We start from the raw sequence: 27,858 nt of genomic DNA on the forward strand, positions 1-27,858 counted from the left end.
GACATCTATAGTGACTGTGGTACAAACTTTGTTGGTGCGAGAAAACTCTTTACAGCAACTAATCACTTCCTCTGGCAAGCTCCAAATTCACCAATTTTCCCTCGGCCAGAAAATTAACTTTCATTTTAACCCCCCTGCAGCTCCCCCACCATGGCGGCCTCTGGGAAAGCGCCATTAAGAGCGCCAAATTTCACTTGAAAAGAGTTCTGGGCACCTATGTTCCCACTCTTGCCCAATTTACCACCCTCACTTGCCAGGTGGAAGCAATGTTGAATTCCCGCCCGCTTACTGCGCTCTCCAGTGACCCCAACGATTTACAACCTCTCACTCCGGGGCACTTCCTGATTGGAGCGCCGCTAGTGGCTGTGCCCGAACGCAACCTTGCAGATTTGCCGGACAACAGGCTGGCTCATTGGCAGCTAGTGCAGGCTTTCTCCCAGCGAGTGTGGAAACGCTGGAGCAGGGAGTACCTCCATTCCCTCCAGCAAAGACTTAAGTGGGAGCGGCCCTCCCGAAATTTACAAGTTGGCGATCTAGTATTGGTCCAAACAAGACTCTCCCTCGCTGTGTTGGCCCCTCGCTAGAATAACTAAGCTTTTCCCTGGACGTGACAGTGTAGTGCGTGTGGTAGAACTCAAGACCCCCCAAGGGGTACCTTCACACGCCCGGCAGTCAAAGTGTTCCTGCTGCCGTTCTTGTCACCAATAGCTTAAGTCTATCTCAACACTTTTAGGATAGATAGTTAAGACCTAGTTTAAGATGTTAGTCTTTAGCTTTATTTCTCATGTTCTTTCTCGATCATGCCACTTTGATTTGTTGAATCCTGATGATTCAAAGCCGCCGGTATGTTCAATATTTAATTTAATATAGATAAGCATAATCTAGCCCAGACGCATTTAGGTATAAGAGAGAGAGGGAGCGTGGTCCCAAATCAGTCGTCCGCTGTTTCCAATCAGCGCCACACACCCCTGTTTTTTATTATTAATTTTTAACTTCTGCCCCGTACATTAATTTTAGATAACATGTAAATGCAATAGTCTGCAAGTTTTAAGAGCGGAGGAAAAGGGAGCGAAATGACGTCATTAGTCTTGGGAAGGTTCTCTCAGTCCAAGTGCTTCTTCCATTACAATAGAACCATCATTTTGCACTGTACACCTGAGTTGTTAAAGATATTCATAAAATATACGGCATCTGTGGATAAATTTGTTTGGTATTCAAGAAAACAGGGGTGTGAGTGTTGCTACAATTCATTTTGTGAGAACAAGTAAATAAATAAATGGCATGTTTACACAATTAAGAAGCTAGATAGTAATTGACTGATATTATCAACACAACATGTTACTTTTATATGTACAATGTATGCTCTAGTATGTTAGATTACGGTATATTGTATGCAGTACTATACTGTATGATGTATATATATATATATATATATATACTCTTCTAAATACTTTAAAGTATATACAAAAACAGAAACAAAAATTCAGTGCTCATGTTTAATTTTCGAGTTGAGAACCACACTGAATTAAAATATATAAACAGAACTCAAACCAAGAACAAAAGACATAATTAAAATAAAATTTTAACAGATAAATACCATAAACAACAAGATTTTAATCCGCTTTGTGTAGAATATTTGTAAATTTTTACAAAGAACTAAAAATATTTTTCTTTTAAAAAGGAAAAGAGAATCATCTTAGGTTCAACCCATCTGGTTGCCTTGATTTTAAAATTAATTGATGTGCAATTTCAACATTTCTTAAATTTATCAGATTGGTATTTTGATTGGGGTTTGGCTCTAAATGGTAAATTCCTTTTAGGGTGAAGCACTTTTCTAATTTATTTTGATTGTGTTGAATCGCATGAGCAGATAATGGTCTCTCATAATTTTGATGAACTACATCAAATCGATGATTGGTCATTCTGACTATTAATGGAATGATGGTTTTTCCAATATAGTCTTTAGGACAGAATTTACAGGTTAGTTGATAAATTATGTTTTTGTAGTGCAATCAATGTCACCTTTAATAGGATATTCTTTTCCAGTTGTGCTACTTTTAAACGATTTAGAATTTATTAACATCTTACAAATGCCTCATCTTAAAAAACACACTCAATATTCATTTAGTGTGTTTTTAAGACATCTAGGAAATATATTATGTCCAATGCAGTATACCATGCATGGTTAGAACAAATAATAATAATAAAAGAGTAAGAAATAAATATTTCAATTATAGGAAATTACATTTTTATTAGCTTTCCTTCAGATAAGTCTGCAAATAAGTTACAAAATCGGAAACATTTTAAAATCATGAACAGTAGTTGTAGTTTATAAAAGGTTTTTACTAAAGATGAATAAATATTTATATTACATACAGCAAGAATAAAATGTTACAAATTGTCAATGATTTGTAGCGTTAGTAAATGTTCTATTACTAAAATTTCCTGCGGATTATTTGCACATTGTTATGTCTCTATGAACAAACACCAATCTCTTCCGCCATGACAGTAGACAATTCTATGAAGGGAACAGAGCGATTCGGAAGTGAACGGTTGTGAACTGGGCGGGAATCCGCACTTAGTCACAAGCATTCCATTAGTCACAAATCCAGAATAGCATGTAGACTCATCGCTTTGGGAAAAAGCTTAAACAATAAGATTGCCCTCTACAGGCGCACAACACAATACAAGATGTACACACTAGGGAATATGATACATCGAGGAAAAACTGAATATTGCCACATTTCCTAACCGTTCTTATTATCAAAGTGATATTATGTGTTCGAATTTTATGACCTAATTCTTATTTAATTTTTCCAAGTTAAATAGGTTTAATGCACCTATTTATAGTGTAATATTCAAATATTTTGTCTAATTTTTCTAATCCTAGAATAAAAGGATTAAAGTTGAATTTTTGCAATATCCTACCACTTTTCATCATAAAGTTATACATTACAGTAGGTTTGCAGCCATAAATAAAATTATTTTGTATAAACCTTTTAAAAGTGAGTTAAAATGATTTTATACAGACTTCTGGGTGTATTATGTTTAACTATAAAATTAATAAATAATGATTTGTGGAATTATACCAGAGAGTCAAAACGTTAAACTTGTTTAGACTTGGTGCTTAAAACTCAATTATAACCAGATTCCAAGCTAAATGGTTTTGCAAGAAGAAAGCAGCATTTTATAACAAAAAAGTTACCTACTCTCATCAAAAATATTCGACTTATGATAACTAATACGAAAATACTGGGATATTATTAAAAGGTGTGAGCTCGTTAAAACACACACACACACACACACACACACACACACACACACACACACACATATAAGCTAAATTATTGTTCCGTTTATCTATATGAATTATACTCAGAAATTATATATATATAAATTATATATTCATATAAATTATATATCATTTATATATAGAGTGTCGAAATCACTTATTGGTATAATGAATCTTCTTGATTTATTCTGCTATTTTATCGTTGTACCCTAGATGCCTTTAAGCACAAAGTTACAAGATTTGCTAACGCTCATCAGCAGAATCCCATGGAATATCGTCGAACTCAGTATTGCTAATAGTAATTAAGCTAAAGGCTAAATATTTAGTCTGCAAGTAAATTTTTTTGTGATATCGGGCGGAAAGACATACAGACAGGTATAGAAAATTATTAAGTGTTCCAGCCTCTCTTCACTGACGCTCAGCCTCTAATATAACTTCAATAAAAGAAAACAATTTTCTCAGTAATGTAATCATTCCCAGTGCCATGTAAGTAGACATGATTCAGCTAGAGTTCATTTAGTGCAAATATCGTCTTAAGTACATTTAATTAAGATGGCATTTACTATATTATAAACAAACATTAACAATACATCTTAACCTTACATAAAATAGCTCAATAAGTATTATTAAAATTTTATGTTTATTTATTTAATTACTATAATTTTATTTTATACTACTCTAAGATCCCTAATGTAAAGGGAGAATACATCTACAGCTAAACTGACACTTATGAATACCCGTCTCTTGCACTCCTGTCTCTTGTCAAGGTAAGGAAGCCAATTTGCAAGTTTTCCAAGGAAACATCCTTGTCACTAGCTCACGATAAGCCTCCCTCAACACAAGCATTTTACTAAGTAATAAACATTATTATATGTTTTTTTAAAACGTAATCACTCTTTTATGTACTAATATTAAGTTGAATTTTGTTCATGGTAATTTGTCAAATACTTATAGAAATACTAATGGCTATACAAAAAATATTTTTCTCATCATATACAATAAAATAGATACGTGTACAACGACTAATATTTAATATTATTCTATTTAATCTCTGCTTAAATTTTACTGTGATAGCACACAAAATATGCATTTATAATATTTATTAACATAAGAAATTAGTTTATGACTTTAAAATTTCAAGTCTCTCCCATGCTCCAATAAATGCAAAATTTCGTACAACATGTAAGCCAAAGTTATTCAGTTGAACTAAATTCATTAGGTTTGAGTAAATTGCGGCTATGACAGTTTTTGTCAGCCCATCACATTTACTACCTACAGAATGCTTCTACACGTAGATTAAAAACGCATTTATTCAGCTAATCGACAACAACCAAAAAGAGCTTTATAATGTTTATGTCTAGTCTTTCTAGGCACGTGATATGACTCATGTTGTGAAATTTTAAACAATGCGTACACATCGAATAGTTCTTTGAAACCGTGAAATGTCTGACGAATGAATCTGAAAATAAATATTTAACTAAGTAAATCCCACCAAATAGCTCACTTTTCGTGGCAAACAAAATAAAGTTAAAGGAAATGGAGGCAAATATTGTTTTTTTAGATCGAATCGAGTTACACAACAGATAGGAAAAAATGTAAATAATTACATTTGGCATTTTGTCTAAGTTACAGTATATTTTTAAACAAAATCTTGATTTATTTATTTTAAATGCCTCTAAAAATATTAAAAACAATATGAAACTTACACTTTAGACAGTAGGCCTTTGGGAATTTTTTTGAGGAGAAAACAAAGGTCAAAATCCTTAAATTGTTTCATTAACTTGGGTTCTATATCAGTTTTGAAATTTTACACTGCATTAAATGGTCTAAATTCAACTAGTGCAATATGTAGTAGAAGTTCAATAAAAATTTACTGGGATATTATTAAAAGGTGTGAGCTCGTTAAAACACACACACACACACACACACACACACACACACACACACACACACACACACACACACACACACACACACACACACACACATATAAGCTAAATTATTGTTCCGTTTATCTATATGAATTATACTCTGAGTGTCGAAATCACTTATTGGTATAATGAATCTTCTTGATTTATTCTGCTATTTTATCGTTGTACCCTAGATGGCTTTAAGCACAAAGTTACAAGATTTGCTAACGCTCATCAGCAGAATCCCATGGAATATCGTCGAACTCAGTATTGCTAGTAATTAAGCTAAAGGCTAAATATTTAGTCTGCAAGTAAATTTTTTTGTGATATCGGGCGGAAAGACATACAGACAGGTATAGAAAATTATTAAGTGTTCCAGCCTCTCTTCACTGACGCTCAGCCTCTAATATAACTTCAATAAAAGAAAACAATTTTCTCAGTAATGTAATCATTCCCAGTGCCATGTAAGTAGACATGATTCAGCTAGAGTTCATTTAGTGCAAATATCGTCTTAAGTACATTTAATTAAGATGGCATTTACTATATTATAAACAAACATTAACAATACATCTTAACCTTACATAAAATAGCTCAATAAGTATTATTAAAATTTTATGTTTATTTATTTAATTACTATAATTTTATTTTATACTACTCTAAGATCCCTAATGTAAAGGGAGAATACATCTACATCTACGTTAAAATCTGCATTACACGATTTAGTTTCTGCCCCTTTGTCGAACTTCAGCTGATAATGTCAACAGTTTAATGACAGTTAAATTGGATTATGTTTCGTAAATATTATCATCAAATATTCCGAGAACTTTTAATTTGCTCTTTTTATAAAAATCTTTCTCGGAATATAATAAATGTTTAAAAAAGAAGTAGCAGTCGTTCTTGCGACCACCACTTTGCAACACGTTTATCGAATAATTTTATTTACAAGAAATATGTATTGGTATTGGTTCTCACGAACGGAGAGTCTGTGATTAGTACAAGACAAAACACTAAAAACCTGGCCGGTTTACATTACATCATCTCATCTGATTAAGTTAGGAGTTGATCACGCAGAGGTGCGTAACTTCTGAGTACAGTGTGACTTTGAAAATATATATACTGACACATCCTTCACAATTCTGTATTTTAGATCATCTCCATTATACTTGTATTTAAAAAATCCTAAAGTAATACACTCAGGTCATAAATTAAAGAAAATTTCAAACAATAAATTCATCTTTTTCTTAATCTTAATATCTGTATTTACTGTAAATTATACAACTGTTTTAACGAAAATCATGAAATTTAAATTTGCTTATCTACACGTGCGAGAGCATTCAGGACATTTCAAATATCCAGTAACACAAATAGATTCTGACTCTGTATTCCATGAGCCCAAAGATATATTTTCTGATTGAAGAACCCACTTTATACTCGTATTATTTTATATTCACTTAATGTTAATCTAAATTAAAGGGTTGGTTTTTATGTTTATAATTTCATGATGCATATAATTATCACTAACCTATTGTAAACTAGTGATGTTGGGTGTAGTTGTTTAATATAAATTAGTTAAATTTATTATGGATTAAAATGTAAATTGTTATAAAATATCACGTAGTAATGGAGTTAGAAATATTTTATATTGTAAAAGATTTACTATTACAGCCTGTCTTAAGCCTGTTGGTCTGAGGTATGACATTAGGCATAGCCAAAATAACGTTTCACTATGAACCCAACCTTAGTGCTACAGTTTATTTAGTGCACTCATATAAAGTAAGGAGATTAACAAATAATACATTTAATTAGCTTTTAATGTCAAGACAATATTTAATATTGATTAGTCATGCATTAGAAACGCTTAGTTAAACTATGTCTGTAAGTCTATTTTTTATTGTTTTATTCTTTATCTGAGAAACGAGGAAAGTTAAAACAAAAAAAATTATGCAATTACCCTTGTAAATCTTAAAACTACAGAAAAGCTAACTACATTATAATAATATATTTCATGATGGCAGTCGTTTGTAGTTTTTAAAGGTCAATACTGCAAACATCTATAAGATCCTAAAAATCTGTGCAGAATGATAAAATGTAACACTCATAGCAATCAATTTTGTACGTAAAATATAACCATAGGCCAAGAATAATGTACACCAGGTGTCTTAAAAGTCCGCCCCTCCCTATTAACTGTCTTATGAATAAAGCTGGGGGATTTAATTGGAGGGATATTTATATGGCCATCTGAGTAGTTTTTTTTCTTTTTTACGAATAAAAGTTAATTGCTCCCCCTCCCCCCAAAATATGTATTACATAGTGAGTAAAAATAGGAACCCTTATCACAAGTTATTATAAAAAAGAAGAAGAATAGTTAAACGAGAGGTCTCTAATATTACTCTATCATATATGGTGGCCAATTAAAATTTGAATTGTTTTATAGAACCCCTATAGTTTACGCTACATGTAAAGTTATTTTAAGGCAGATAAAACATTCATTTATAACTTTTTGCGAACTTACGATATTAAATCATAAAACAAGTTATTAAAAGAATTAACAAAATACAACAACGAAGATTAAAATAGCATTCTTTACGTTTTGCTTTGTCTGACCAAAGCCGATTAGAAAGTCTAATATATACCAATAGCTGGCTTTGCTATGTTATCTCTTATTGGTTACCAGTCAGGATGTAAGGCACATTCAGACCAGTTACTGTGAGAAAGTGGACTCAGTCCAAAATGTTAAATTGTTGGTTCTGAAATGAGTGTGATTGTGTCGGAATAATTGTGTGTACAGATGTAAGTAGGAATTTTTAAGAATGGCATTAATCAACCTAGCTATAGATTTTTGTAAACTTGTTTATGTTTGTAATACGATGTTCATTCCTAATATAATAAATTACATCATAAGTATTATTGCCCTCCATACGTGGATAGTGGAAGCTTCTGATGTTAGTACCCTATTTGAATGAATCAGGGGCATACAAACTATGACGACTAATAGTGAGAATCATTTTGTATGAGGCGTGTAATATTGTATTAATTAAATATGTACAAAATTGATACATAGAGGATATCACGGTGGATCATGGTAAAACTAGTGTCGTGGAGAGCTACAATGCTTACAAGCCATGGCATTTTCGAGTTACAGTAATATATAACAACGCTATAGAAACATAAATTATTGCTTTGTCTGACCAAAGCTGTAATGACTTAAAAATTATGCAAATAAAAAGACAAAGCTATAGAATTTGATTATTAAACACAAAGTAAATAATATTGCTTCTTTTATACATACATTAAATTGTCTTACTTGTTCCGCTTGCAGGATAATTTAATGGTTTTAAAGCAATGCGAAACATACATTTATATTTTGCAATATCATAAATAATTGAATCTAAAGCGTTTATTTGTATACAAAGTGAAGTATTATTTCCTGAAGGTTCATTCAAGAAGAAATGTTTTTATGTTTACACTAAGAACAATAGGAACTACTAAATTTTTAAGGAAATAAATAAAATAATTAAAAAATATCATAAATAATATCCAAAATAAATATTGGGGTGTAACATGAATACGTAATAATCATAAAAGCTCACTGTTAATTTATACAATAGTTCAATAGTTTTCTTTTTTATAGCAAATTTTTTGGAACTGTAACTAGGCAGAGCAATAATGTATGGTGTAATTCTGGTAAAAGCCCTCGATAAGTATGAAAGTTCCATTTAAACCACCTCATTGTTCATATTTCAACGACCCTACTCTATTTGCTGCTTTCCATTCACAAAACGATCTTTTAGTCCTTACTTAAATAAGCGTTTTATATTTTCTTTCATAATGTATTTGTCCTCAGCAATAAACTATGTGCATATCAATAAAGTCTTTACAAACGGCATTCTCTATTTGATAGTGCCTATACATTAATAATAATAACAACGGGAATAACTGTTTTGGCGAGTATCGGTAAATTCTTTATTTCTTTAATAATCAAGTGGGTATTTTACAACCAATCAGGTAATGTTTAGTTGCTTAGTGGATTGAAAATAACTGCCTGGGAAACTCATGTTTGTTTTAACTCTTTAAAGTAATCAAAAATAGTCTCTATAAACATTTACGTAAAAAAATTATATGGAGGAGAATTCCTATTATATATCCCTACAATATTTCAAATCCAAAATAATTGTTATATTATATACACTTCATGTTTTTCAAAGAATAGCATTTATCATTGTGTTCATTTATATCTTGTCATATTTACGGTTCGCATGAACAGACATGGATGACATAAGTTTTTATAAAAGATGATTAAGATGGTATTTGCTAGAGAAATAATTGGACTTTGATCATACTCGTTAAAAAAAACATTTACACTTAAATTAATCGATAGCAAAGTGTTAAGCTCCAATTATAATTGATGTGATACTTCCATCATAAGAATATCTCCAACTTACTTCAAAATACGATGTTTTCATTTACTTATAAAATTAAATTCAGTGATTTAGTACAATAATAAAATAACAGTATACAAAAATTTAAATTTTACATAGGGCCTACTTCAGCAATTTATATACACACTCTTCAAATGTTGTAATATAAATAAACAATATTTTCGTTTTGTATATAAGAAACGTACATTTTTCATTATATATATATATATATATATATATATATAAACCAAAACAGCTGTAAAATGTTTTTGTAGTTCACGACTTAAATTTAGTATGGAATTGTGTCGGACACTATGATGACAAAACTGTTTTGTGGCACGATTCATTTTCTCGACCTATATGTACTTTATTGAACAAGTTAATTTTTTATTTTACTTACTGAATTCCATTAATTACATATTGATAATACTATTAGTGAACTAAAGCAAACGCACTTACAAACTTATAAGAGCACAATAAAGATTAGTTTATACGATAAAAATATGTGTAGTGTTGATATAACCATATGGCTTTAGAAACAAGTAAAGCTAGCGTTCAAAGAACAATGAATGATGTTTTATTCAAATACCAAAGCCCCAGTTACAAAGCTGCACATAAACTCCTCTCCCCTGAGACTTGTAGGTGTTGCATACCTCATCGCTTGTTCATGCAAGAACTTTTATCCAGCTGATTTCATACAAAGTGTCCAAATTCCAGAGTGTCCAAATGTGATGTTAAAATAAATTTCCCTTTGTTTTGGCAAATGGATATATTTCAAACACATTGTCCTGGTATCCAGTAATTTACGAATTTGAAGTATAATGATGATATTCCTAAGTGTTATTTCTACATTATATGAAGTGTATATTATCATGTGTTTTACATACTGTAAAATCTTTTACTAAAACAATTAACATTTCATTATTACTTAACATACGAGTGAAGTATAAAAAGTCCCAATAGTCGGAGCTGTACTACCAAAAATTGTAGGAATATGTTGGTTTACTACTAAACTTGCTGATATTATTTATCAAAATGTGGCAAGGATATAGTTGACCTAGGTAAAGCTATATATGTTACACTAACTGCGTATAAATATTTATTTTGGCTCACTATGAATATTTTATTAAGCCATTTTTATGTGTTGCCATATTTAAATGTACATGTTAAGGGCCGTTCATCTACTCTCTCTGATAACAGGTGTAGTAGAATAAAAAACAGATTTAATCTAAAATTTTCCCAGTCACATTATGATTTAAACTTGACTTATGGTAGAAACGAGACTTAACAAGCTATACGTACAAAATTTCAAGTGGTTTTCAACTTATTTGTAATGTACATTCAAAAGTAAAACAGAATTAAATAAGCAATGTAATGTATATTGTGGGAGCCTTCGCGTTCGTTTCATAGGGGATAACATTTTGGCCATGATAGCGAATTCCCAGTGGATCGATGTTTACCATTTCCTATTATAATAAAGATGTATTACGATAAAAATAGTCAAGTGGCTGCCCTCATTTTTAATGTAAGTATTTTCCCCAATCGGGATTAATAAAGGGTATTTAAGAAAAAAATATATAAAAATGGGTTTATGTGCATTTTATATTTTGTATGCCTTAAATGTTGAACGCATGCGAGCACCAATAAAAGCTAAATATTTTAGCTTCAATATGGTTAAAACTGTTCGAATATAGAGGATATTCAAAATAAAAGACTAAACGCAAAATAAACAACACAAACGGTCATTCCATATACAATTTTAACGTTTGTCCCTGGCAACAACGACGGTACATTGATTCTTCCCGGTAAATACGGGTGACCGCTTTAAAGTAGACGTATGCTTACTGGAGAAGTGATTGAACGGACCGAAAATTGATAACCGACGCTCTTGGCTTGGTTCTAACTATATGATGTAGAATTAGTTTACAAAACATATATGTATTACAGTTTTTTTTCTATTTATAACAAGCTTCATGATGTATTTTTACTATTTCAATCTTTTTAAGTTCTTTAAGCGACTTTCTTAGTTGTATCACATGATGTTAACTAGAATATACTTTTCAAACTACACTAAATAGTTTAATGAAGTTTAGGAAACTACAATATTATATTCTTAATTTTCGTAGCAATCTTAAAATGAATTATTTATTATTTTTGTTTTAGTTATTGAAGAATGTAACATCATACTTTGTTTGGTTGGGATATAAATAATGAAAAATTATTCGAATGTACTATTAAAGAATAATAGTTTATACCTAAGCTCAATAGGTTACGTTAAATATGTTCACATCCATCTGTATATTTATTGCGCTATTGAAATGGTTAAATTCAGTGACGTTTAATTTTAGTGAAATGCGGTATTATACAGGAATAATCTTACATATACACGAATTTATACAGTATTTGGTCTTAAGGTTTCACTAATTGATTTGGCGCTGAATTTAAATTGAGATATCATACAATGTAGGTAAGTTGTAAAGCTTCATAGAGGTAACTGAGAACCTTAACCATTTCTTTTAGAAGCTAGAATCTGTTCATATGTGTTTTGATTTTAATTAAACTATGTAATGGTATTTATATTAAAGTATATTAAGTAAATAAAACCAACATATACATATATTAGTTTATTTATGTTTTTGAAATTTGAATATTGTTTAACTATAATAATTCAAACAAAAATAACCAATATTTTTTAAATATCCTTGTACAGATTTGAAGACATATTTCACTTACAAATTATTAATATAGATTTTGTAATCTATCTATTGTTAAACCAACTCGAATTATGTTGTCATCAACAAATTGTCATATATTACAGAACCCGTATGTTAGCCAAATAATGGGCCATCACATTACTATATTCCATTACCCTTTATTGCAATTTATACTTCCAGTCGTAGCGTGTTCGGATTTCTTCATTGCGAACATAACAATACAGAATCTTACTGGAAACTCAAAAAAACTTTACTGGAAATTTCTTTTTAATTGTTACAATCAACAGTCCAGAAAATAGGGGCCCTGAAGCTGTACCCTAAACAACGAATTAAGTACAAAATTAAGTACTATATTATTATATCAGTGTTTTTAGTCAACAGATTTAAATTGAAATAGAATTGGAACTAATCTTTAAGTTCAAAATTTTGCTTGAGTACGAGGACTTTTGTGTTGAATGTTATAATTTTTCCTAGTTGCTACGATAAATATATATAAGTAATTATGAAAACACAACGTAAGTTATATTTTATGACGTAGTTAGGTTCTGTGGGATTTCTGCCTATATCAAAAAATTATATAATTACGTGGGTATTGGAAACCTGCTTCAGACAAAAAGCATCTACTTCCGACCTAAAGTATTATTGGTACCGTAAAAGCGTTTGCAATGTTGCCCTGGAAAATTAGTAATAAGAGAGTGTGAATGAGGGCTTTGCCTCATATACAAAGAGCTAGGTTCTATGTACTTGCTTGGAAATCGTATATATAATGGGCATTTTTATCATGACGACAATCATCGTAATTCTTTTATTTCCTAGTACGAGTATTTTACACATTAACACACGTTTTTGAAAATTTAGTTAAATAGTTAGGAACTATAAAGTAGGGTGGGTCGAAAAAATTAGTATTTTTAATTATCAATGCTTTAGTTTGGAAAAGTGGCCTATTTAGCGTTTAAAAATAAAAATATTTGTTTTCGACCCACCCTAATATAAAGCATTTAAGTTGATTAAAGATGTTTAGTTTCCTATAACCGTATAACTAGGCAGGAATATGCTGGTCCTGGCACAAAAAGAGGGACAATAAGATTTCAAACAAAATACTGTTATATCTCATTATTATTTTTTATTATTATTCCTCTTTTTTCTCAACGTTTGGGTAGTTGAATTAAATCCTAAAATTTCTCTGTAACGGACGGGTCCGCTATCTTTAAATGTAGAACTTTATTACCAAATGTTATAACAATTAATATTATAATTATTATCTCATTAATACTTAATGTAAGTATTCTAATAGGTTAGAAGCACAATTATTCCAACACATCAACATAGTTAATGGTGACTTAGCGTGTGGAGTTTAATAACTAAACACTTACCTGAAATCCCTTTTGGTGAAAAAATGTGAATATGTTATATGGCAAGGTAGCTCCAGAAATATTTCATCTGTTAAATGTCACATATGACTTAATTTATATGTAGAGAAGAACGAATTCTATGAAATGCTTTAATGAAAGGAAGGGGAACTGGAGCTAAACTCAAAATTCAAATTGAATCAAGCCTTCCTGGCTAATGGCTACGTTATATGTAGAATACTCGATTGCTCCTTTATGCTTAGATATCATTTCAGAAACTTCGTAGTGCACAACTGTGCACCTGATGAGACTGCCATTTCACCTATTTGTAGGTTTTTGTGATTTAGAAAGGATGTAAAGGCTTTTGTTTTGAGCTTCTTCGTCGCCGATTTTCGTTGAATATCTTCAAAAGAACCTGACTCCGAAGAAAGTCTGAGACAGCGTCAGGTAATAATAAAAGGAAAATGTACTGAAGCTAAACTCAACATTCTTTCGATTAAGCTGTTTATTTTATGTTACATTTATACTATACAACTTTAAAATTTTAACCGAGTGTTTCGAATAAATAAAATAATCATCCAAATTGGTTCAGTCGTTGTTGAGATTAGCGTTGATATACATATTTTGTGATTAATTTTATTTATAAGATTTTAAACATAAAATTTAATAACAAACAACAGGTGGTAAATATCTTAACGCCACATTTAAAATCATATTAAGATAGGAACAGTCAAAAGTAGACTGATAAAGTTGCCTATGCAAAGGAAGGACGCTGATAAGAAATATAATGACAAGCATAGTGAGCAATACTTTGATGCCGTGCAGGTTCTTTTATTTCTGCAGCCATCACTGGCTTCATTCCAGGCAGGTATCGTTCCTCACAAAACGGCTACATATACTCTGCTTTTTAGCACATAATAGTTCTCACATCTTGAATTAAACAGCTTTGAAATAAAATCGATTAAAAGGCACTGTTAACAAGTTTTCTCAAAACACTTTCAAATGTATTTATTCCTGAAAAATCTAAACCAATATTTTACCCACTGTCTACAATTTATTCTAAAATAATACAATCAATACAGGCTATAGATATTTAAAACTACTTCTAACTAATAATATATAGTTACGTAAGAGTAAACGATACTATTATACAGATTGAGTGTGATCCTCCACATTTTACATCAATGACAGAAAATAATGGTGTCCAGTGCAACCAGCAGGTCCCATTGCCACAGCTTAGTCTGACTTGCAAAGAGCCCATGCGATTGTTTTGGCTGTATGGAATTTGGGAAAGTGTATAGAATTAAATATCACTGCTGAAGTCCTCAAGATTGACTTACTATTTTATACGTAGAACAGTTCTGTAATTGCTACATTTCAGAGAGCTGAAATTCCAATTTAAAACCTTTTTTAAATCTGAATTTTTATGTTATAGCATTTAATTAAATAGCGTTTATAGAGGCATTTCCTACAGCACACAATACATCTTAATCTATCAATTGACATGTATCAAAAATTCTATTTCACAAGTATGAAATGTAAAGATATAAAACACGAAAGTTTGATAGTGGCAAATCCTCCTAGTATTTTCATAATGGTAATCACACAAAATGGAAAATCTTAAACAGATACACAGTACAGTATATAATATTTAACTGGCTCTTTAAATTAATATCATGTGTATGCAAAACGCTTTTCTTCAGAGAATTGTCACAACTTCGGAGTCTAGTGGGAAGGAGCCTTATTGAAGAGAGAAATCCTTCTTTCTTGCACCTCTAGGCCACAAGATAAGATTTCTTATTTAAACACATGTTATGAAACATGACTTAATGAAGAAATATGGTTCTGCCAAAATATTAATGTATCATGTGGCAAGAAATCTCGAGAAGTATTTCTTTATAATCATCAAAGTTTAGATGAAACATAATTTCAAAATTAAAAACTATATACATATATATATATATATATATATATATATATATATATATATATATATATATATATATAACAACGTAATATAGTTAAATTTTTTCTTTATGTATAAATTTTTAGAAATAAAGAATAGTTTCATAGTTGTACATATAAAGCCAATTTTACCATTTTACTTGTTACAATCGATGCACAAATATTGTATAATAGATGCTATGTGTCGGTAAAGTCAACTCACATTATGCTGTAACCAGCAACTACTCATACATTACAGAACCCGTATGTTAGCCAAATACTGGGCCATCACATTACCATTCCCTCCCTTTAGCGGATGAAGTTTTATAAATCAAATCACTGGATTTCCTGTGATTTTATTGAGTCAGGAAAAAGTATGCTATATATGTATTAAAGTGCAATAACAATATTATATTTATGTTTTCTTGCAATTTTACACATAAAGCCGTACATTTCAGATGCAATTGATAAAGTTCTTAGTTATGATTACTTTAAAGTCTATTGTATAGTATGGTACTGATGAGTTTTCTTTTAAACAGTTTTATACGATTTATGGTACATGTTATCGAACTAAAAGTAGAACCTAATTTTATACGACGGTTAAAACATAACTTGTGAGGTTCAAATCCAATAAGTGACTTCACATCGTTAGTCGCCTCTGGACTGTTGTCGGTGAGATAATCAACTTTACTGCACTCGCTAACTTGCTGCAGCGTGTCTTTCTGTCTGGCACTAATTTTTAATATCCATGAGGGCATTGGATGTCACAGTATGTTATTTCATAAGATTTTTTATCGTGTTTTGTTTTACATGAAACAATCAGTTTTAAATTTTGAAGTATAGTGTATTTAGAAATAAGTATTTATATAAAATATTTTCAATCATGTTTAACAAATTAATGCAGACAAACCATTTTTAACATTCTATAACTTTACTTATTTCCCTTTGCACTTTTAGTTTGATTGTTTAACATTGCTCTTCTTGAAAATGTATGTACCGAATAATTAATTAAGCTAAACAGTTTATTATGATGGACAAATAAAACCATAAACTGTACAACATATTGAAATTGCGTTATATAGTTTACATAATGCGGTATTTTTAACTATACTTCTTTACGGGAAAAGCAATAATCCGTTACAAAAAAATTCCATAAATATATAATACAATTTTTTTTCATACAATGACATTTTTGGTTTTCCTGGTTGACTATTAAATCATCTTGATTCTCACCAATTACGGCAATATGTTGGCATATATATATGTATATATATATATATAATATATATATATATATATAATATATATATTATATGGCGTGTGAAAAACAATGTATTAGTATTATACAGAATGCATAAAGTAATGTAATATACATTTTGTATTACGCTTATTTAGGTACAATTTTACCAAATTAAATACATTATATAATCAATTATATAAAATACAAACAGATAAATTAATTTAAAAATAATTTTTTCGTGTCAAATATATGTTGAAACTATTGTTGTAAAGATTTGGTTTGCAACTATGGGATTTACAGAAGTAAAAAGACATGGTAAGCTACATTTGGCCTAATATTCTCTTTTTTGTATTTCCTAAAAAATAAAAAATAAGGATGTTTTAATTGTAAAATAAATAGATACTTTTAGTCAACCTTGTTAGGTAATGTCTGTTGGAAATTAGACAATGTAATTTGCTCAGAATATAGGTCTTTATCAGTGTTGATATTTTTACTAGATAGGAATAAGTTACTAAAGAAATGTTGTACGTTTCATTCAGTCCGTTGATGAATGGAACAGCACTATTACATACATTTTATAGGCATTTCCCTCCTTAAGCTTTGTTTCACAAATACTTAATTTTAATTAATGTGAACTGTTCTATATTTGTCATTTTAATACATAAACTCAGATTTCTTGTATGGAAACCCTGGCAGGATGATCCTGCTAACTCCTCAACATAATATTTAGTTATTTGAACCAAGTATAGATTCATATTTTACAGCATATCACTTTGGCTCCAGTAGACAGGTGAAATATGAGCAAAGTATCGATATCATAACAATCTAAATGTTTGTAAGAGTTAAATAAGAAATGCTCCAAAAAGTTCCCCAAAATAACACATAAAAACTGTTAATAATAATGAGCAAGTGCAGTGTTTACAGTTTTTATTAAAAATAAGTTTACAATGTATAAAGTTCATTTTGGAAGTGTCCAGTTTATTATTTAAATCCGTAGGAAATAGATACTGCAATTCTGATACTGATATGTATAGTTATAGCTAAAAATTCATAACGTCAAACATTTCTTTAGGTATGGCACGGTTCCATCAACTATAAAAGCTAAGGAGTACTAATATATATTTTATGATTAATGACAGTATACGAAGTAGTATTTATTTCGTAAGAAGTGCTAGCGGTTTCGTTTCAAGTTTTTATGAAAGTGACAGAAACAAACTCTGAGACAAGCAAAGATGACATTAAATATATTGTATTTAAAGCATTGAAAGCTTTTGTTGAGGCTTTAAACGACTTCCCATGGAACATTAAGAGTAAAGAGTTATCATTTAATACAACTCATCTCAAATCTACTCAAACAGTTATAAGAAATAACGGTAATATTACAAAATGACTATTACTTAAAAAAATCTATTTTTATAATTATCAAATTTATATTTGATACATATATTTATTTAGGTTTTGTGGAGTGCTGTAGCTTTCAGAATCCCAATAAAAGTCGTATATATCTACTGATAACAAATATTTATAATATATTTATTTGTAAGTTTACAATTTTAAACCAAGGAATACACTTTCGAAGGATTAGATAGATGTATGGTAATCAGTAAATATTTTGTGGGAATATATTAAAATAATAAGGGCTATAAAAATCATATTGCTATTTATGTGTAACATATTTCTATTTTATGGTTATTTGCGGGTGACGAGGGCTCGGTAATTGAAATGAAAGACCTTTTCGGTCACATCATTGACTGTGCGTAATTTACGGTTAGGGGGTAAGATGGTAAGTGTCCGAGGCCAAGGTTCGATAGTAGATAGTGGACGTGGTGGTGAAATGAGGAGAGTGGCGTGATGGAAGCAGCCAATGCGGTTTATTGAACTCAAATCACTCCATATGACGTCACAGCATCATACGATACCATACATAGATGTATGCAGCGACCTTTGGTAAAAATATTTACACAGCCAGTAAACATAATCATATAATAACAATATAAAATAATGATAATTATAATATTTATTACATTACATTTCCTCACTTCCAATTTTTAGAATAATTTTAAAATTCACTAATCAGTACAATAAACAATGAACAACAATACAATGGCATGAATAATAGAAGAACAACACCTGAAGATAATAAACCATTAACTACAAAAAGATTAACAATTTACTTAAACTGTGTAGAAAAGTGATATAAGAGATAATATCTAAACATAAAGAATATAAATTAAAAAATTTAAATGGAACCATGAGAAAATAATAAATAAATAACACAATTCATAATAATACAACATTATTAAAAGTCATCAATCAATGTTCACAGGTTTAATTTCTCTACAGGTTTCCTAGTGCGGGTTGGATAATCAGCTGTTTTAACACAATTCATACAATTCCCTCAATCCACTTGTATGTAGAACGATAATCCCTCACTAATATTGATTTATTAGGAAAAAGAATTCTTGTTTGTCTACCGCTAAAATATTATTTTTGTTATTCTTGTTTTTGTTACACTGTTCTGGTTCGTAAGTAAATTTAGCCTGTTTCCTCATTGTCTATTGAATATTAACTTGGTAGGTGTCTAGTTGGTAATACTATGCACAGAGTTTATTTATATAATCAAATAACATTGTACTTAAGGCTTCTTTTGTATGTACATTTTCTTGAAAAGCTAATATAATTTTACGCTTAGCATACTTGACTGAATTCTCAGCCTGGCAATTAGACTGAGGGTGATAAGCTGGCCAAAATGTGTCTTAACCATTAAATTGCATGACATTCTTAAATTAAACTTCGGCAAATGATGGTCCATTATCACTTTGGGTAGCAACAGGCAGTCCAAATCTAGGAAAGGTTTCTTGTACCTTCTCTATAGCTAGCTTAGTGGAATTAGAACCTACTTCAAATACTTCCAGCTACTTAGTGTAAGCATCTACTATTATCAAGTAAAATTTATCTTTAAACGAGCCTAGATAATCAATGTGTAATCTTACCCAAGGTATAGATGGATAGTACCAAACATGTAGATTACTCTTACTAGGATTAGATCGCTCCAGTGGGTGGAATGATCGACCGTTAGCTAGGTCTTGATTGTTCTCATCTATATTTGACCACCAAATATATGATCTTGCTACTGATTTTATTTTTAAAATCCTCAAGTGACTCGCATGTAACTCGTTCAATACGTAGCTACGCAACTGTCTAGGAACAACGACTTTATATCCCCACAATACAATGCCATGCTCAACTGTTAGCTCGTCCTTCCTTTTGGAAATAGGGTAACAACTCCTTATTCTCTCCTGACAAAAAATAGGGCCATCCATACATCACCCAGTTATATATTTGTTTCAAATTAACACTGGCACAATGGGCGTTCGCCATTCAGAGCTACTTACTGGGATTAACACTCATCGGTTTAGCGTGCTAGTTCTTTTTCAACTTTACATTTAATGAGAATGGTTCCGGTCTTGGTTTAAAATATCAGAGTCTAGCATTCTCCTTTAGATTAAGCTTCACTGGTTCGCCTTTATACTGATCTAATGTCTTACTTAACATTTCTGAAATTTCACTAATTAGTACAGATGTCATCGACTCAAAATTAGTTCTACTGTTTACAGGTTATTATTACATAATTATAATATTTAGTACATTACAGTTATTACTAACAAAATTCCCAATTTATTTTTGTCATTTCTAACTCTAATTGCGTCCTATATTTTAGGGTGTGAAATGAAAATGCAATTAAAAGCTGAGAGAGGACAAATGCGTCAATCTCGCTGTTGAAGCCTGAAGTTAGAGCACCAAAGATGAACGCGTTGATAAAGTGAATTAATTAGAAGTTGCTTCCAAAGCTGGTGTGCAGCGCTAGAGTGAGTTAGTCATACACGTTTCCTTCTTCTTTGTGACATAACCTTAACCTGTTAACCTTTCTTCGATCATATTAAGAGCAATGTAGTAATGTTTTATTTGTATAATGTGTAAGGTAATAAGGAATTTACCTAGAATAAATTCGTCTATTTTAACTAAAGGGGTTATTTTTAACAGTGAGTAAAACAACTCATGTATAGGCAATAACAGAGCACCTGAATTGACTTACTTTTACACTAATTAGGGTAATATGCTTAGTGTAAAATTAGTACCTTTTTACAACATTTTTGCATGAAGTATTTTACGATAATGCGGTTGGAAATTGATATTTTGAAAATCATATTTAACATATTTCTTGAAATAATTCTCTGTAAGATTCAATAACATTAATGATTGAGTTTTAGAAACAGTAATACGTATATGGTGTCTCAAAACTACAATAGGTTGATGCAAATGAACTATTAAATTTGTAATAAAACATATAAAATGCTATAGAGGTTAAAGACAAACGGCGATATATAAAAACCTATTAACTCTGGAAGATAAGCTTCACTTAAGAGGGGGTGGTCATCAATCAGACTAACCATCAATCTGTGTCCAGTGCTGACTAGAAGCAGTCGTTATCAGCAGATCCGTCCTGTCACTGCTAAAACGTCTCAGACGCTGCACGTCACTGGCTGGCTTCATCAATCAATTTATTTATGGAATTTTTATTGATCACTAATATATATATATACATATGTATATATATATATTCATTATTTCTAACGGATCGTTTCATTTAAATTCTACGTAGCAGTATTACCTATTTGATATATCATGGTGATATACACAAATAGCTTATCTTCAACTTGAGTATACTGCACCTTTTTTCATGTTTTCAGAAATAGCAGGATTTTAATTTTTTAAAACTTAATGAAATAGAATCTTACGCATAAATATCAATACAAACTTTAGGATTATTGTTCTTTTAAGATACCTAGATCAAGTATATACTAATGGCCATACATATATCTAATTCTTCGAAAGTCTGTTAATTTACTACAAAAGTCGAATAAACTTACAGTTAAATATATTATAACATATTTTCTCAATTGGTATGTACAATTGTATTATTTTGATTTCAAATATATACAGTAAGTAGAATTATAGTATTTCAAAACGTTCAGTAATTAATAATATAGTATTTAAGTATATTCTTAACTACTCGTATTTTACTAAAAAAATTCTTCCTATAACTACCTAAGAAATGACATAAATTCTACAAGTTACAACACGCCCCAAACTTAATTAAATAATACGGGTAGTAAGAAAATATGAGTTTGATATGCCTGCTGCATACAAATAAAGCTGCTAGGCATATAATTATACTATACGTTACTTCTTATCATTATTTGAGCAGATAAGACTTATAATAAATTAAAATTCATTAACACATGATCTTTGTGAATTTGTTTAAAGCCTTAACAATAATCTTTAAATGCTTTAACTAAAATCTATTGAATGTTATCTTTATTTGCTTGTCACAGGTTTTCTAACTATCACTTTAACAACTTCTTTTAAGAAAACCGCTAGCACTGTTTATGAAACAGATACAGATAGTACTTCGTATATTGTCACTAACCATATGATATACATATATATATATATATATATATATATATATATATATATATATATATATATATATATATATATATAAGTATTAGAAATGCTTAGTTTTAATATTTAAGGGAACTTTACCACAGCTAAAAGATTTTTTTACATTATAAAATATGTAGCTGTTTTCTCGCAACGTGGATAGATTCTCCCAAAGGTGAATAGACAAATAACATGATTGTTATAACATAAATAACAAATAAAAGCTAAAAATAACGTGATTTTGAAGTGTTAAATAGAAAACATTTAATTTAAGTAATTAATTTTGAGGCTAAATTATTGTTACTTAATACCTTAAACCCAAGCACGCCAAGAACAATATTTATATTTTACATGCTTATTTAGGATTACGTATTTATTTAAGACGCAAAATACATTATTGTCCTACTTTAATGGGCACGATTTTATTTTACGCGTTTGAAGACAGAAAATATTTTGTCTCTCAGCTCAAAATCTCTGATGTTAATTGATAAAGTTATTGGCTTTCAAGTTTTGGTAATATTTTAGACATTGGAGTATTTTAGTCGAAATATATATTTTACCTTTGTTATCGGTCTTAGTTATTCAAATTAATATAACCTCCTGCTGTTTTACATTAAATATACTAAATTATAAACTATTATAATTTATTAGTAAATTTATACTACTTCAATTCATAGGCATAATACATTGATATTTTTAAACGTGTATTTTTTGAAATTTCATTTTTAATTTAGGGAAATAGAAAATGTATATTTAAAAATAAAGGGTTATCGTCTTATAGGAATCTAATATAAACTATATAATAGCTTCGTTACCTTAGTAACATTTTTCAAGTTGAAATATATAAAAACTTGGCACATTTTATTTATATTAATGATCTAAACATTGGTCATGTTTTAGCGTGTGTCAGACAACATACAGGTATAATTTCCTTACATATTATATGCATACATTATGTTTGTGATTGATAAATTAGTTTTTTTAGATTAGGTCATTTACCGTTTAAGTTTCAGGTATTTTAAAACCCATCTCAAAATAATCGGTAAATTTATGTACAAGAGGGCATGTTTATATTGATATTTATTGATGGAAATTCTATTGTTAATATAAAAGATGTGGGTGATGTAACACTAATTTTAAATTATTATCATATTATGAATGCATAAAAACAGGAAAAGGGTTAAGAACACAGACTATTCATAATTCGCACAGCATGCATCAATATACCAGGTAATACTATAGAGCAACACAAGTTTACAATTACTAATAAAATTACTAGTCACGTAGAAAACAAAATAAGAAGATTTACTCTTTAATACTACTAAAAAAGAATTGAAATATACTGTAGCAAATGTCAATACACAATAAAAAATAACAAATAATAAGAATAGTAAACACTACCATAAAATGATACCAATAAGTACTAATACAAGTCTCTTCTTTCATAATAATTACATGAAGAAATTGCAATGCATACTTCATTTTATGAGGTAACGACAAGTAAATTACTGTAAATATAAAACAAGGAATGAGGTATATATATATATATATATATATAATTTTTACGCACTCTTTCGTTGTAGTACCGCCTTAACTAAAAAGAAAGTTTATCATTTAATCACTGCGATGAAAATTAACTCAACGAACAAAAATTTGACTCTGTGTGTGGTAGCATATCTCGATACAGATTATGTTCATACATTCAAATTTAAGATAAACATTATCTATTCATATTCAAGAGTTCTTTGATGCTGATGGTTGACTTGTACAATGGAATTTTGCTTATCATTTAAATTCATTACTTAATAAGCAAAAAAATGTTTTTTTTCTGTCTATATATATATGTGTGTGTGTGTGCGTGTGTGTGTGTGTGTGTGTGTGTGTGTGTGTGTGTGTATATATATATATATATATATATATATATATATATATATATATATATATATATATACCAGTATACGGTATATACCGTATTTTGTTCCTAATTAAATGTGCGCGTTATTATTTCAATATTGGAATTAACATTATAATTTGTTTAAAGTTATCCCTAGACGAGAATAAATTAACAACAGGGGCTACTCAAACGCCGCTTACAAGTAACTGTATAACTAGTAGCAAGGGTTGGTCATCAATATGTAAATAGCCAACCGCTCATCCCACCTACTTCAAGGGTTTAGGATGTATTTATGCAGATGTATTAAGTCTGTCATTTAAGTGACGATCTCACACCCTATATACTGTTTCAATGCCTTTTAAACACCTCTCAAATTGAGGTATAATGAATCACAATGACTATTTATGACTGTTTCTTCTGTTTATAAATCCATAACAAATAGGGAAAATCATAAAACTACATATTAATTTAATGTCAAATATTAATTTTAGTTTTTTACTCTATTTCGTTCATAAAAGTGGCTATGTAAAGACTACGTTTAAATTAAAATTTACATTCACATTGAATTATTACAATGATAAATTAGATGAAAATAAGCGAAGCTAATCACTTGTGGGACCGGAAAAATTTCATTTCCATCTGTCTCCTTGTCCGCATATATATCTAAAAGAAACTTACCATCTACTAAAATGATTTGTAAAGCTTTATTTATATACAGTTTACACTGAGTTCGTTAATGATTCATGTCACTACATGGGATTTGGCTGAGCGTTACCAAATATTCTTATATAGGTCATATTGTTAACCATGTTAGTAACGAGGAAATAGTATAAACATTTATTTCTAAACACTGGGTAAAAGTATTTGAGGTTTTAAAATGAGATATATTTAACACGTGTAGAAATAAATTAAAAATAAATAAATAATACAACTAAAGCCAATTTAAAAAATCAATGACGAGATTAGTTTTTAACGCACTCATTCGTTGTAGTACCCCCTTACCTAAAACTAAAGTTTATTATTTAATCACTGCGATGAAAATTAACTCTGCGAACAAAAATGTAGTTCTGTGTGTGGTAGCATATCTCGATACAGACTATGTTCATAATTAAAAATGTAATAGAAACTTAATCTATACATATTCAAGAGTTCTTTGATGCTGATGGTTGAATGTACAATGGAATTTGGGTTATAATTTAAAACCATTACTTATTAAGTTGAAACAAATTTCGTTTTTGTCTGGTGGGGTGATGTAAAAGTGTTTTTCTGTATGACGTGTTTCTCTCTATTTGAATACAGAACATCTCGAGAATGCATGGACAGTACGTTAAATTAAAGATAAAAATGGAAACTTAAATATGGAAATATAATTATGATTATTTACTTTAATTACAGTTTTATGGTTAATTCATTGATATCGTTTTTTTTTAATTAATACAGGATATAATTTTAGGAGCATCAATAGTACCATAACACCATCCTAAGGTAAGAATAATAAAACTTCTACAAAGCTTTCTTTGTAAATATATTTTGCTATCTATCCTAAATCTAATTTCAGTTCAACATAATTTTAATAAATTAATACAACTCATTGTAAACGCGTGAATTTTTAGATTACCAGAAGTGTTGTATTGGAAACTGTTTCAATTAAGGTATTTCCATAGAATTAGTGGTGAAAAAGGCCACAAAGAACCTTATACTATCCTGTGTTTTGTGGAACATGTAAACAATATTCTAATGCAAATTAAAATAAATGACTGAATATAACCTGTGAGGATGATATGTGAAAATGGTTTTTGTTTTCTTAGTTAATCATCTTTTGGTTTTCATAGTTGCAACAATGAACAAGAACATACCATATTAAAATTATGTAATGTACATGCTAATTTCCTTAATAATCTATTAATAAAAACTATTTATCGCTGTCAGTGAGCGACTGACAGGAGAAGGGTGTGACATGACAAGAAGCAGCGTGTCGTTGTCAGTGCCAGACCTTTGATGTAGGGTGACAGATAACCCTTGTATATAGATGTCACCGTCTTGTTCATCGGTAATATTAGAAGGTTTGGATTTAGTGTATTTTTGTATTTCAAAACGTTATTCTCAAGTACACGTTTGCAGTAATATGTACTACTAACTATTTTCCAATTAAGAAAACAATAATTTTATTCGCTTTTAATGTACGGCAGTAATTTAAATATTAACACATTGGCTGAATTGTATTTGGCGAAACCTTTACACCCTCGTTAAACGCTTATTTATTGTAGATAAATTTTTCCACATAGGATTAAAATGAGGATTTTTCTCATTTGAATTAACCCTGTACTAAAAATCAATTACAAAACAAATTTTAAAATAACTTTTGTTATTGTCAAGCTTACTCTTTGCTGTCAATACTATACATTTAAACAAATGTATAATAATAGCTTAATTGTTTAAACGCATTCATATGGTTGTGCAGTCCTAAAACATGTTTACCCTCTACATTTCAATGAGTAATATTTCTTTGATGTAATTTAGAGACTAGTGGGGTGTAGCCGGGAGGGATTTTATAAATAAGATTAGACCTATATGTTAACCAGGCCTACTTGTGGACCCTGTGAATGTCCACGTAAACTTTAGCACAATGTGCTTGGTGTTTGAAGTTATTGGTTATTTGGAGTGTTTTTGGTTATTAAGCAGTACAACCACGAACATACAGACATACACCATTACATTTTATAATAGTATAGATTGCATTGGTAAAAATATAAACTGTTGAGATAACAAGTTTACAATAAAACCTTGTGAAAATTGCTCATAAAGTTAGAATAATCTAAAAAGCAATATTTGAACGGTATTTATACACGAAAGGCAGATTTTTTCTAATTTTTTTATCCGTACATTTATTTAAAGTAGCCAAATATATCTATAATAATAGTGAAATTTAACTAAGCAATGGAGGTGTCAGAACTGCGGATTACTTCATGACGACCCGGTAACATCGACACTCAATTAGTGTCAGTCAACTGAATGTTAACCGGATGGTGATTTCCGGTTCATTATCTCCCGTTGGATACAATTACTCATGGAATACAACATCACTCCCAGTTATTACGAAATGTAACATATTCGATGTAACTGATTCAGTTATTCTGGTTAGTGCTCATCAACGGTTCGTTATTTGTAAGATTGCTTTTATAAGGTTCTTATACATTAATCTTATTATAGTATATCCTCCTCCTCAGCCGTTGTACGGCTGTTAAAAATATAGTCACATTTAGTCACCTACTTTTCATTATTTTTTTATTGCTTTTAACGAATAGTCTACTCCCTACACTGTTCACACTTCCGTGTAATGTTCTCTTGTAAGTGTTCCAGCTACCTTTCATATGTATATCACCTAACGAATTTATTTATTTATTTATCCAACCCTTTCGACTAGATGGTGAAAAGAATAGACATTCAGATACTTCTGTCAGACCTCCCTTTACGTTTAAAATGCTAAGTGTTTTTTTTACTTTTTTGGCAATACTTATAGAACATAGGAGTACGGTACACGTTTCGTAAAAAAAGATTTGATAAGGTCCCATGCTAAATTTTGTCTGTG

Source organism: Homalodisca vitripennis, chromosome 1, assembly GCF_021130785.1.
Source record: "Homalodisca vitripennis isolate AUS2020 chromosome 1, UT_GWSS_2.1, whole genome shotgun sequence".
Classification (NCBI taxonomy): domain Eukaryota; kingdom Metazoa; phylum Arthropoda; class Insecta; order Hemiptera; family Cicadellidae; genus Homalodisca; species Homalodisca vitripennis.